This window comes from Rhinoraja longicauda, chromosome 13, assembly GCF_053455715.1.
Source record: "Rhinoraja longicauda isolate Sanriku21f chromosome 13, sRhiLon1.1, whole genome shotgun sequence".
NCBI classification, from domain to species: Eukaryota; Metazoa; Chordata; class Chondrichthyes; order Rajiformes; family Arhynchobatidae; genus Rhinoraja; species Rhinoraja longicauda.
The window spans coordinates 9,064,926-9,079,476 of record NC_135965.1 but is presented as its reverse complement, the minus strand read 5'-3'; the positions used below and the strand labels follow the sequence as shown (position 1 = coordinate 9,079,476).

General features: G+C 44.8%; 2 protein-coding genes across 4 annotated transcripts in view; one reads left to right on the top strand and one right to left on the bottom strand.

Moving 5' to 3' along the window:
- The window catches only part of meltf (melanotransferrin), a 109,689-nt gene extending 106,337 nt beyond the window's left edge, over positions 1-3,352 (bottom strand). The window contains exon 1 of one of the 2 annotated variants that reach the window (XM_078410289.1): positions 3,315-3,352. The gene's annotated coding sequence lies outside the window, so the exon portion shown is untranslated. The remainder of the gene's footprint in view (positions 1-3,314) is intronic. The other variant, XM_078410290.1, reaches the window with a different exon arrangement.
- ncbp2 (nuclear cap binding protein subunit 2) overlaps positions 3,190-14,551 on the top strand; it is a 31,757-nt gene continuing 20,395 nt past the window's right edge. The window contains exon 1 of one of the 2 annotated variants that reach the window (XM_078410293.1): positions 3,190-3,478. The gene's annotated coding sequence lies outside the window, so the exon portion shown is untranslated. The remainder of the gene's footprint in view (positions 3,479-14,551) is intronic. The other variant, XM_078410295.1, reaches the window with a different exon arrangement.

The window sequence follows — 14,551 nt, the reverse complement described above, 5'->3', positions numbered from 1 at the left end:
TCCCCATCTCCTTCCAGTTCCATCTAGACTTCATCTTTTACCTCACCCCCTATCCAATCTAGTTCCATCTATTTCATCTTACAGCCTCTATCTCACTCCCTTCTATGCTGTCGGTCGTGATGCAGGGTCTTGATCTGAAACATCAACCATCCCTTTGTCTCCACATGCTGTTTGACCTCTTGGGTTATTCTAGCAATTTATCTTTTACTCTAGATTCTCGCACCTGCAATCTCTTGTGTCTCCATAAGGATCTGTGAGATTGATCTTGAAGACAATGAACTTTGAAACAGAATTTGTGGAAATTTGTAAGAATGTAAATGATGTAAAGAATATAGATGAGAAATCAAATTAAAGAGTAAATATAAAAGTCAAACTATAGGTAAATAAAGATTTGGAGATTAACAAGTAAAACTCAATTTAAACATGCTGGTATTAAAGGTTAATACATTAATTGTGTTTTTTCCAGCTTTTCATATCTACACTCCCATTATTTGGCCAAATCAAAGGGAAGATGATTCATTATTAGAGAAATTTAATCCTCCTTTTAAAGTAATCAACAATTCATCCATATTGTAGCTGAATGCATAATGTAATATATATAAACATAGCACAAAAAGTAAGGAAATTTGTGTTTGGTAGATTATTTCTTTGTTGTAACAATGCTTCTTGGCAATAAATCTTATACCGTTGGAAAGCCTGTTTATTTCCCTTTTGAATGGTGCCACATTTGTAAGGAACATGCATTTGTGGGATGAGCAGCAGAGTTGAGTATATGGGTTGCGCCCATGAAAATTCTGCAAAATCTCTGCCAATGCCAAACAGCTTATTCTGCCATTGACTCTTGTTCGGTGTTGTTTGGTGGATTGGATGATTGAAGTTTGAAGAAACGAGACATATTGGCAATTTAACAATTTATTCATTTAATAAACAGGAGCCTCAGTAGCGTGTGGAAGAACCATACACAGCCACAACAGCCTGGCACCTCCTCCTCATGCTGGTCACCAGCCTGGTCACACACTGTTGTGGGATGGCATCCCATTCTTCAACCAGCATTTGTCACAAGTCAGCCAACGTGGTTGTGTTGGTCACTCTGGCACGAACAGCACGCTCAAGCTGATCCCACAAGTGTTCAATGGGGTTGAGGTCAGGACTGCTGGCAGGCCATTCCATCCTCTCCACTCCCAAATTCTGGAGGTAGTCTCTGAGAAACCCTGCTCTGTGGGGGCGAGCATTGTCATCTTAGAGGATAGAGTTCGGTCCCAGACTGTGGAGATATGGGATTGCCACTGGTTGCAGAATCTCATCTCGATATCTCTCTGCATTGAGATTGCCTCCAATGATGACAAGCCTCGTTTTTCCAGTGAGGGAGATGCCGCCCCACACCATCACACTGCCTCCACCAAAAGATGTTACTCTATCGGTGCAGCAATCAGCATAGCGTTCTCCGCGTTTTCTCCACACCTTGACCCTATGATCCAACTGCCGTAGGCAGAATCTGGACTCATCGCTGAACATAACGTTCCTCCACATGTTCAGGCTCCAGTGCACGTGTTGCCGACACCAGTGCAAACGGTCCTGACGGTGAAGGGCAGTCATGGCAGGCCTCCTGGCAGCCCTATGAGACCGGAGATCGGCTGCGTGCAGTCTGTTCCGAATTGTCTGGGCAGAGAGCCGTCGGCCATATCGTCCTGCAAACCTTGACTGCAAATCTGTAGAAGACAGCCTAAGTGCTGACAGGGTGAGGAAACGGTCTTCTTCGGGTGTCGTCTTCTTGGGACGCCCACTTCGTGGCCTGTCTCTGACATCCCCCGTTATATGGAACTTGGCCTTCACTTTGGAGATGGTACTAGGGCTCACTCCAAATAATGCCGCAACTTGGTTTTGCGGAACACCAGCTTGAAGTTGCCCTATCGCACGGGCCCTATCCAGATCAGTCAAACGTGGCATGCCGATTCTTGGAGCAGACACCTACTGACCACTGTAGCAGGGCCCATGCTCACAGATGCTGCCAATCAGGTGCCAATCAGGCACCTGATTGTCAGCACCTGGGGGTACCAGAAGCTCAAAACAAGAGTCAATAGCAACAGCAGAATAAGCTGTTTGGCATTGGCAGAGAAGATTTGGCAAATTTTTCATGGGCGCAACCCATATACTCAGCTCTGCTGCTCATCCCACAAATGCATGTTCCTTACAAATGTGGCACCATTTAAAAGGGAAATAAACAGGCTTTCCAACGGTATAAGATTTATTGCCAAGAAGCATTGTTACAACAAAGAAATAATCTGCCAAACACAAATTTCCTTACTTTTTGTGCTATGTTTATATGAGATGGGAACGGTTGCCGACATCACCAGTAGGTGGGTCCACCAATAGCAAGTTAGTGGATCGAGGACTTTGCTAGAAAGCATCATTCACATTAAGATATTTTATGCATTTAGCTATGATATGGATGAATTATTCGCATTCCTTCTCTCCAGAGATGCTGCTTGTTCCGCTGAGTTACTACAGCATTTTGTGTCTATTTTCGGTGTAAACCGGCATCTGCAGTTCCTTCCTACAGGAATTGTCAACGTTTCAGGTCGAGTCCCTGCATCAGAACTGGTGTAGAGGAGGAGATAGGCACAACATGCTGGAGTAACTCAGTGGGACAGGCGGTATCTCTGGAGAGAAGGAATGGGTGACGTTTTGGGTCGAGACCCTTGTTCAGACTGAGGAGAGATGGTGTAGAGGTGAGGGGTAAAGCAGGGGCTGGCAGGCTACAGTGGAATGTGTAGGAAGGAACTGCAGATGCTGGTTAACACCGAAGATAGACACAAAATGCTGGAATAACTCAGCTGGACAGGTAGCATCTCTGGAGAGAAGGAACAGGTGACGTTTCGGGTCGAGTCTGAAGAAGGGTCTCGACCTAAAACGTCGCCTTTTTAGCTTACTACTTTGTTTCTCTTCAAGTGTGATATTTTCCTATCTAACCATTTTACCCAGTGGCTTTTATCCCATTACTACATACACATAAGATTTTTTTAAAGTTGAAGCAGAACAGGGTCATTTTGTTATGTGCGCTCATCAGTCTGAAGGGAGTCTGAAGAAAGGTGTCGACCCGAAACGTCGCCCATTCCTTCTCTCCACAGATGCTGCCTGTCCCGCTGAGTTTGTGTCGACATTGCTGGACTGCAGGTGGAGCCCAGACAGTTGAGGGGAATGGCAGATATGCCGGGAGAGCTCGTCTCTCGAAAGATCTGCTTCTGCTGCAGGATGGGAAGCAGCAAATAATTGAACATTGGAAGGAACACAGTTTTAAACAAGAAGCCGCTCACCATCGCTGGCCTCCGCCGAGCCCGACCGCCCAGTTAACCGGTCGCCGGGGGCCTGGCGCGCGCGCGCGCGCGTGAGCGACCGTTGGGCCTTTGAACGGGTGGCGGGAACGTGCGCGGTAAAATAAAAACACAAGGAGGAAGGTTTACACTCGCTTGTAAACGTGGTGAGTGGTAACTTTGCCGATCGAGGACGAGAGAGAGAAGAAAAGTAGAATGTTTTCACCCAAAGCCAGGGTGGTGGGTGTATGGAACAAGCTGCCAGTGGAGGTAGTTGAGGCTGGGACTATCCCCACGTTTAAGAAACTGTTAGGCACGTAATTGGATAGTGTAGAATGAGCTGCAGATAGTTTAAACCGAAGATAGGCACGAAAAGCTGGAGTAACTCAGCGGGTTAAACAGCATCTCTGGAGAAAAGTGGTAATCTGAAGAAAGGTCTTGACCCAAAACGTCACCCTTTTCTCCAGAGATGCTGTTTGACCAGTTACTCCAGCATTTTGTCTCTAAGGTACATGGATAGGACAGGTTTGGAGGGATATGGGACAAATGCAGGCAGGTGGGACTAGTGTAGATGGGGCATGTTGGCAGTTGGGTCAAATGGCCTACACTAGTCCCACCTGCCTGCATTTGTCCCATATCCCTCCAAACCTGTCCTATCCATGTACCTTAGAGACAAAATGGTGGAGTAACTGAGCGGGTCAAACAGCATCTCGGGAGAAAAGGAATACATGACGTTTTGGGTCAAGACCCTTCTTCAGATTACTACTTTTACACGCTGTATCACTCTATGACTATGACTCTACATGTGAGGGAGGAAGAGAATATCGCCCGTCTCCCAGAATTTCAGCCTGGCGGTTGCAGGAGGGAGCCGAGGCGGAGGCCGTCTGGAGAGGGAATCATTGTACCTCTGGTGCATCCTGAAATACCTGCATGTGGGCAACAACAGCCTCATGCACATAGCAAATGCAGGGATTTTTTAAGTAGTAGGACCTCTCAAAACATCTCTCCAGAATGTTACCATCATCTTGTTACAACAAGATCCAGAAGAAGCCACAACAGGCAACTTGTAGTTCAACAACACACATCTACTCCCTATATCCAGTCATTTTTCCCTGAAGCAATTTCCCTCTGGAATACCCTCCCACAATCCTCTGTTGACATGCCCACCTAAACCTTCAAGACCTCCATCCAGGCCCAGAGACCGCACAGCCCCCGCTGGACCAGACCCACTCTTGTCAACTTCCAATATAGTCCCTGGTGGACTCTTCGGAAGTGATGACCACAAGATACGATACCGAGCGATACAACAAAGAACAGTACAGTGCAGGAACCGACCCCTCGGTCCACAGTGTTTGTGCTGAACATGATGCCGTTAAACTAATCTCTGCCTCGTATGCACCATGATCAATATACCTCCAATCTCTGCATTTCCATGTGTCTATCTATAGGCCTCTTAAATAACACTATAGTATCTATCTCCACTACCACCCTTGGCAGTGCATTCCACCACTATAGTATCTATCTCCACCCACCACCCTCTGGGCAAAAAACATTTGCCAAATATTTCCTTTAAACTTTGCCTTTCTCATCTTAAATCTATGCCCTCTAGAATTTGACATTTCTACTCTGGGGAGAATGTTCTAGCTGTGTGCCCCATCTATGCCTCTCATAATTGTATATACTTCTGTTAGATCACCTCTCACCCTCTGACATTCCAGAAAAATCAATCCATTGTTAACCTTGATTTAACATTGTCCCACATTAGAAGAGGTGGGAACGTGTTTGATCAAAGGGGGTGGCTTGGCAGAGTGCCTCAAGGGAGAAATGAGTGGAGGAGAGACAGAGAGTGAGGTCTTTCAAATTTAATACTGTGGGAGCTGAAGAGCTGCTGGAGTCGCAAATGAATTTACAGAGACTTTGAGTATACTTTGGGTAATTACAGCAGGAAAGACTCAACATAATGTTTGCTCAGACCCAACATAAACTTCGAAGGTCAGTCTGAAGAAGGGTCTCGACCCGAAACGTCACCCATTCCTTCTCTCCCGAGATGCTGCCTGACCTGCTGAGTTACTCCAGCATTTTGTGAATAAAACTTCGAAGAGACGGTAATTTACTATTGTGAACAGTTTTAGCAATTGAATTAGAATGATAATCATTTAGAGCCAACATGTAAGCCATTGTCTCTTTCTTTAAAGCAATGAATAAATTAACAATTAAGTTTGCAATCTCAAGATAATTAACGATATTCAGTTTATCTAGTTGGTAGCCTTGTCAACAACTATTTATATAGCATTTAAATGCTATAAAATATCTCAAGTACTTCAAAGGTGTGTTACAAACATAATTTATCACCTGCAATCATTAATGATATAGGACAGCAGATGGTCGTGGAATCTCAAAATTGTGGAATTGCCTGAAGATATTGTGGAAAGTTACCAAAATTTAAACTTTTTCACAAACTGCCAAAAAATATTTTTTTCACTTTGAAGAATACAGGAGAGGAAAGGATATGCCTTTTTAAATGGTAAGCTCCTTCTACTGATTACTTTTAGAACTAAAAGGAAGGCCAGTGTGTTTGAAGTTAAGAAAGTGAGACTGGAGGAGCTCAACAGGTCAGTTAGCATGTGTGGAGGGAAATGGATAGACAACATTTCACTTTGGGATCCTTTTTCATCAATCCATCAGTCTGAAGAAATGTCCTGACCGGAAAGGTTGTATGCCCATTTCCCGCCACAGATTCTTACATATGGAGCTCTTACATTGGAGATCTTGGAAAAATACAAGAAATTACTGGGAACTAACAGGATCTTGCCCAACACCGCAAGTAAGAACAATGGGCAGCAAAAATAATGCATTTGTGTACATTTTATAACGTGGTAAATGTTAAAAATATACTAAGTCAACAAAGGAAAATACAAAAAGCCTGAGCATCTCAGTAGGTCAGGCAGCAGCTGGGCAGGGATTCGATAGACAACATTTCAATTTGGGACCCTTCAGATTTTGGGTCCCATCCCAAAACGTTGCCTGTTCATTCCTTCATTCCCTCCTGAGATGCTGCCTGACCCGCTGAGTTCCTCCAACATTTTGTCTTTTGCTCAAGATTCCAGCATCTGCAGTTTCTTATATCTTCAAGTCAACAAAGGAGATGATTGGGCAGGAGACTGAAAACTTGATAAAGGAGCTAGGTTTTAAATGGGAGCAAAAAGGAGATAGTTGGGTTCATTTCAAAGCTTCCGGTTTGGATAGTTGTGGGCTTACGGTTGGTGTGGTAACGTACATTTTTGCATGCACATGATATAATGTTAAGAACATAGCTGTGGAGGCCAAATTAGATCATTATGCGTGTGCTCGATGGATGAAGACGACATTACAAGTTAAAATAAAGGTAACAAAGTTTTGGATATTACATTTTTGCAGGGAAGGTGATGAAGGGCAAGTTAGTAAAGCATTGGAGAAGTTGAGTAGGAAGGAACTGCAGGTGCAGGTTTACCCCGAACATAGACACAAAATGCTGGAGTAACTCAGTGGGACAGGCAGCATCTCTGGATAGAAGGAAATTGGGTGATATTTCGGGTCGAAACCCTTCTTCAGATTGGAGAAGTTGTCTCAGGAAGTCAAAATAACTGATAGTAAAGGCAGAAGGTGAGTTGAAGAAAGCCGCAAGCAGGGAATATTATCGAGATTGAAATCGGGTTCAAGTGGAGACTTAAAGCTGTGGAGGTTCAGCTCAGGGTCAAATAGGATGTTAATGTTGCAAGCAATCTGGGCCAGCATGACATGGTAGCCAATGACAGGATGGAATTGGAAACCAGAAATGGGGTTTATTGAGAGGGATGGTGCTTTCTGTATTTCCTATATGTGTCAAGGATAGGAAGTCATACAAGATAGCAAAGACATAGGCAACCACCAATAAGGTAGAGGAAACAAATGACAAGGAATAAGTAGGTGTTAGAGGATTGAAATATATGTGTGGGGGTGACATGCATTTTTATAAAGTCCTACTTGCCACAAAAGAGTGCTAAATGTTTTATAAGTGATACTTGAAAATCATGTATTATTCTTTTATCCAAGCACAATGTTAATTGATTAGTTGCAAGCGGGCAGGATATCAGATAATCCCCAATAGGCTTGCACAACAATAAGAATGATTCCAAGGCACTACTGGAACAATGATCACAACACCACCTACAGCATATGAAAGCAAACAACATTCTCTTCAGGTTTCCAGGGAGAATCTAGTGAATTGCAGTACTGTGGATTCCAATCAGCATTGAACACAGCACAAAAACCTATGGTGACTGTTGCAAATTCAACAAATTATCTTGAATCGATGTGATCCTACAAGTCAGGAAAATGAATCCTACATCAAATTCACCATTGGAATTTATGGGTGTAGGAAGGAACTGCTGATGCTGATTATACACTGAAGATAGACACAAAATGCTAGTGTAACTCAGCGGGACAGGCAGCATCTCTGGAGAGAAGGAATGGGTGAGGTTTTGGGTCGGGAGAGGGAGTCTAGAGATATGGAAGGGTAAGATATGTACTATTCTACATTTCCTTATCATCGTCGGCTTTGATTTGTCATTTTCACACCCTACCCTTCCATATCTCTAGACTCCCTTTCCCCTGACTCTCAGTCTGAAGAACAGTCTCGAACCGGAACATCCCATTCCCTCTCTCCAGAGATGCTGCCTGTTCCACTGAGTTACTTCAGCATTTTGTGTCTATCTTTGGAATTTATAGGGAAGCTTTCAAAGTATCATACCTCTTATATAATCTATAATCATGGAACAGATAACGCTGGGGAAGATATGCATTCTTCCACAAATGAGTATCATTTCAGGTTCAATATGATAATAATATGAAAATTTAATATGATATAGTTAGCCATGATAGTATGAGGAGGGCAATTTCATCACAGGTAAAGGTTGTATCGCATTACCTAGGATTGCCGCTGAATTGAAATTAAAAACAGAAATATGATATTTACAGGATAGGGAAAAAAAGGAAGCAGAAGGAAATGGTCTTAGGTTCATGACTGTGGTAGTGTAGTATCTCCTTGCTTTCTCTCTTTTTACCTTATTTTCACTTGATTTTCATGTTATGCAAAATCCATAAGCAAACATGTTCTAGGTACATATTAGATATTGGTCCAATAGCAACATTGGACATTCAATGGCATTGCTCTTTTTTTCATGTGGCCTCTCGTCAAATTTGTATTATTAATCTCTGGTATTCTGTAGGAACCTTCTTGCTTGAAACTTTTGACAATCTGACCTTTACTCTTGCTTCAGAATGTGACCATGTAATCCATTGTAACTCATTGTAAATTGTTAAATGAATGCTGACATATAACGAAAATGCTGGAAGTAGGTCAGCATCCTTCTTCAGACTGATTGTGAGGGAGAAGGGTGAAAGAAAGCTAGGAGGGGCAGGACAAAGCATGACAAGTAATAGGTGAATACAGGTGAGGGTGGGGTGGGGGGGGGGGGGTTAATATGCAGATGGTTGGACAACATCCAGAGATTTAAAAAAAGACGTGAGACTAAAGGATTAAAGAGTTATTAATTTTGAAGTCAGAGGGACGAATGAAGGAGGGTGGAGGGGTGGAGAGAAATAGGTTTAAGTGGGGCACCGGTGAGGAGGTTTATCCCAGCTGTCCTTCTGGCTGAGACACAGGTTTACGTGCATATCCTCTCACCTTATGTACTGCATCCAGTGTTCCCGATGTGGCTATCCGTCACTTCTCACATGATCCCACCACCAGTCACACCTTCTCATCTCCATCCTTATTTGCCTACCACAAAGACCACTCCCTTCACAACTTCTTGGTTCACTCATCCCTTTTCACCCAAACCACCCCCCTCCCTAGGTACTTTATCCTGCAACTGCAGGAGATATAATACCTTTCCTATACCTCCTCCCTCGCCTCCATCCAGGGACCACAGCTGTCCTTGCAGGTGAGACAGAGGTCCTCTAACCTCATCTACTGCATCCAGTTTTCCCAATGTGGCCTCCTGTACATTGGCGACACCAAGCATAGACCCTGTGAATGTTTTGCTGAATACTTGCGCTCGGTCTTCCAAGGCCTACAGGATCTTCTGGTTGCTAACCATTTTAACTCCGCTTCCTATTCCCATACTGGCCTTTCAGTCCTGGGCCTCTTCCATTGCGAGAGTGAGGCCATGCGCAAACAGGAAGAACACCTCATATTCCGCTTGGGTAGCTTACAACCCAATGGTATGAACATAGAAATCCTCCATTTTAGGAAACCTTTAACACCCACCTCCCCCCTCCTCTTTCTCCACTACACCTCCCTTTCTGCCCTCCATTCTCCCCACCCCCATCCTCTTTGCCCCACCTAGACTCACACCAATCTCTCCTCTCCCCCTTGCCCTACATTCCTTCCTTTTTTTCAGCTCTAGCCTTTGTCCAACGATTTGCCTATTAAAAACCACTCTAGCTTCTGTTCACTTGTTACCTGCCATGTTTTGTCCTGCCCCTCCTCTCTTCTAGTTTTCTCCCCTCTCCCCCCCACCCAATTCCTTTATAATCAGTCTGAAGGGTCTTGGCCCAAAACATCATCTATCCATGTTTCTCCAGGGATGCTGCCTGACCTGCTGAGTTACCCCCGCACTTTATGTCTTTTTTTTAACAGACTGCTGTCTAGATTCGAAGGTATTAGCCATAAGGAGAGGTAGGACAACCCTGGATTGTTTTGTCAGGAGCACCTGAGGCTAAGAGGAGACCTGTCAGAAGTTTACAAAATCTTGAGAGGCATAAATAAGTTAAATATTTAGAACCTTTTCTCTAGTGAGGAAATATCAACAGCTAGAGGGCATAGCTTTAATGTGAGAGGGACAAAGTTTAAAGATGTGCGCGGCAAGATTTTTATACGTGGAATGATGGGTGCTTGGGACTTGTGGCCAGGAGAGTTGGTGGAGACATTTATGATATTGGCATTGAAGAGAGTTTTGTATGGGTACTTGGATCTGGATTGGGTTTGGAGGGATAGGATTACATGCAGGGAGAGGAGATTAGTTTAACTTGGCATCATGTTTGGCATGGACTAAGTCACATGACACAGTCAGGAGTGCAATGGAACACTTTCTGCTTTACCTGAAAAAATGTCACTCCAACAACACTCAAGAAGTTCAACACTATTTTTTTTAAAAAGCAAACTGTTTGATTGGTACCTTATCAAACCACCCTAAACATTAATTCCCTCTGTGTACTATGTACCATCTGTAAAATGCACTGCTGTTCCTCAGTTTACAGATGCCTGACTTCTGTACAGCCTGAATTATTGAACAGGCATTTGGGGGACTGGAGGGATGGATTTGCCATCTGTTGTGTGGCTGCAGCCGACTGTTCTTGACACAAGCTGAAATTTGACCCAGGAAGAATACATTCCAATTAACTTGTTGATATCCATTCTGTGAATCCTATCTAGCGACACGCCATCCAGACCAGCAGCAGTGTCCTATTTAAAACCATCAATAGGATTTAAAATTTAATTTACACTAAAATCTCCAAACTTTCTATCGACATGGAACAACCTAACTCTACAGGTATCTTGTGTTGTGTGGGAACGCGGCAGCCACATTTCTGATTAGCGAACTGTTTGAGTTACGAACGGTTATCAGGAACAGAACCCTGCCATAATCCAAGGTGGGCCTGTACTGACCTTGGCACCTCTCACATCCCAAATAATGCACTAAAGAATCAGCATGCATTTATCAATTCCATGACACTTTCCTTGTAGCCTTGCACAGGGCTCGTACGGTCCTTGAATTTGAAAATCTGTTTTTCAAGGCCGTGAAAGTCCTTGGATTTATAATAGGTCCTTGAAAGTCATTGAAAACTCACTTTTTATGATAAAAGTATTAATTCATGCAGAGTAATGTGGCGTTCTTTCATCGTTTATAATGCGTATTTTATTAAAAGTCGGGAAACATTGTTAGACATGTTTGTCTTTGTCGCCTATTGTTCCCTCCTCGACACCGCTGCTTGTGTTTGTTCCTATTTCGCTGCGCTAGAGGGAGACGGAGCCGGGGAAGAGAATGGAGGAGCGGCGCAGATCTCGCTGCCGCTGGGAAAGAGAGGGGAAAGAGAGAGGGAGGAAGTAGCCCCCGCAAGTGGCGACGCTCCTTCACCGGACCGTCTGACACCCTCCCCTTCCCCGCGCTCCCGCTCTCAACCGCTGCTTCCTTTACCCCGACTCTCTCTCCCCCCTCTCTCTCCCCCTCTCCCCTCTCTCTCTCTCCCCTCACTCTCTCCCCTCACTCTCTCCCCTCTCTCTCTCTCTCTCCCCTCTCTCTATCCCCTCTCTCTATCCCCTCTCTCTATCCCCTCTCTCTACCCCTCTCTCTATCCCCTCTCTCTCTCCCCTCTCTCTCTCTCCCCTCTCTCTCTCTCCCCTCACTCTCTCCCTCCCCTCGCTCTCCTCCTCTCTCTCCTCTCTCTCTCCCAGCGCCAGCGTGATCTGCGCGGCTCCTCCACTCGCTTCCCCGGTCCCATCTCCCTCTAACGCAGCGAAATGAGAACAAACACAAGCGTTGTAGTTGTTGTTCAGAAGCCCCGCATCCCGGGGTGAGCGGCGGCGGTGGCGGCGAGGAGGGAAGTTTCCTTGGGTTTGTTGTTTGCGAGGGGGCGCTGCGATCTCTCACCTTGTCCCGGCTCTGGGTCAGTGGCGATCTGCTCTCCGGTGAACCTTCGCCGGCAGCTTCTGCCTCCAGTCCCCGCAGCTGCAGCCGTGGTTCCACGGCTCCGGGACAAGTTAAAGAGTCGTGGAGAGTTGAGGGGAACTCTTTGCATAAAGCAAAAAAACCTACAAAATCATTGATGTTTTTACTAATTAACCATATATACACCAAATTAACAGTTTTGAATACAGTATTTTCTTACCTATACAGAGAAAAACTGGAAAAAAACATCGATGTTTGCTGGAATTTGGTCCTTGAAAATTGGATTTTTGGAACTTGAAAGTCCTTGAATTCTTTGCTGTTCCAAGTATACGAACCCTGCTTGCAGTTTTTTCTTTAAAAATTATCCAATTCCTTTTTGAAAGCCATTTCTGATTTCATGACTATTTCAGAGCTTGAAGATATATTTGCCTCATGTTTGGTTCTTTTGCCATTCAGCATAAATGTATGTCCATTAGTTCTCAACCTTTTCAAATATGCAAAATTTAACTTGCTGGAACCTTCATATTTTTGAATACTTGTACCTCTTCTTAACCTTCTCTGTTCTAAAATTGAATATTGTCAGCTTCCCTGGTCATAAGTGTAGGTGAATTTCATTATCCCCATAACCATATTTATGTTTTTTGAAAAGATCATATTTACAAATACAAAAATCTGTGCCCTAATATCGTAGACATACTTGGCAGCCAAAAGCATTCATTTATTACTACATGGATCAATGATCAAATAAGACCAAATATAACAAGATCAATATGGAGCAATTCAGTCAAACATTAAAATTTAAGGAAATTTCAATGTATATCATTGTGTTTGTAAATTTGCGAAACAGTACAGCACATGAACAGGCCCTTCGGCCCACAATGTTTATGCCGAACATGATGCCTGGTCAAACTGATCTCCTCTGTACATGATCCATATCCCTCTATTCCCTGCCTATCTAAAAGCCTCTTAAACTATTGTATCTCCCTCCACTATCGTATCTGCCTTCACCACCACCCCTGGCAGTGTGTTCCATGCCTCCATCATTCTCTGTGTAAAAAATCTTGTCCTGCACATCTCCATTAAACTTCCCCCCCCCCCCTCGGCTTATAGCTATGCCCTCGAGTGTTGAACATTTTCACCCTGGGAAAAGGTTCTGACTGTCTACCCTATCTAGGTCTCACATAATTTTGTATACTTCTACCAAGTCTCCCTTCAATCTCTGACATTCCAGAGAAAACATCCAAGTCTATCCAACCTCTTCCTGCAGTTGAAACCCTCTAATCCAGGCAGCATTCTGGTAAACTAGGCACCATTCTGGTTTGATCTTTAATTCTGCTTTAATATATTATGTTATTGTAGTGGCCTGGCGGAGGCCAGAGAAAAGGCAAGACGCCAGGCAGTTTTAAGTAAGGTTCTTTATTAGGCTGTGAGCTCCTGCCCACAGCGTAGTCCACCTAGGGATGAGCCACGCCTCCCCATGGGCTGGCTTTTAACCCCTTACGCCTGTCCGTCACGTAACGAGGGGGCTGACCCAAGGAGTGGCCTGATCCGCCACATTATGACTCACTTGCTACATGTAGCGATTATAATAATTATTTTGTTTTGCATAAGCAATTGTTGAAGTTATTCAATAGATTAATGCTTGCAGTCTGTACCAAGATTCAAGATCAAGATATCTTTATTTGTCATCCAAAAAACAAGTTTTTTGAACGAAATTTCGTCACCCACAGTCCAACAATAAGAGCAATAAAATAAGCAAATTACACAACCCCAACCAACACAAAACCCCCCAAAAAGAAACATCCATCACAGTGAGTCTCCTCCAGTCCCCTCCTCACTGTGATGGAAGGCCAGAATGTCTTTTCTCTTCCCCTGCCGTCTTCTCCTGCGGTCAGGCTGTTGTCGTTGCCATGTTCCAGGCTGCGCCGGACGGTGAAATGTCCGCAACGGGCCGACCCAAGCCCCGCTGCAAGTCGGGGCGGTCGGGGCTCCCGACATTGAAGCCCCCGCCGAGCAGAGAAAATTCCGTGGCCTATTTTAGGCCGCGCCGGACGGTGAAATGTCCGTGACCCAAGCCCCGCGATCCGGGGCGGGCGAACACGCTGCCGCTGCCGGAGCTCCCGATGTCGGCATCCACGCGGCCCGAGCCTAAGGCGAGTCGCAGCCGCTCCCGCAGCCTCCGAGAACGGCCGGCTCCGCTGATGGTGAGTCTGATCCGCGGGCTCTGCGAACCAGAGCCCTGGAGGCCGCCAGCTCCAGGAGTTTGGCCGATGGTAGGCCGCAGCAGGAACGGAGACACGACCTAGAAAACAAAGGTCGGGTCTCCGTTCGGAAGGGACAAATATACAATTTTACAGTTCCTCCCTCCCCCCCACACACACACATAGTACACAACCACAAAAACACGACATCACATTTACAATTAAGACAAAATCCCCCAACAAAAACACAAAGACAAACGGACTGCAGGTAAGCCGCAGCTGCTAGGGCAGCGCCGCCATCTATAAAAGGTTCTATGAACTATAATATTGTTTTGTAGAACTGACCAGC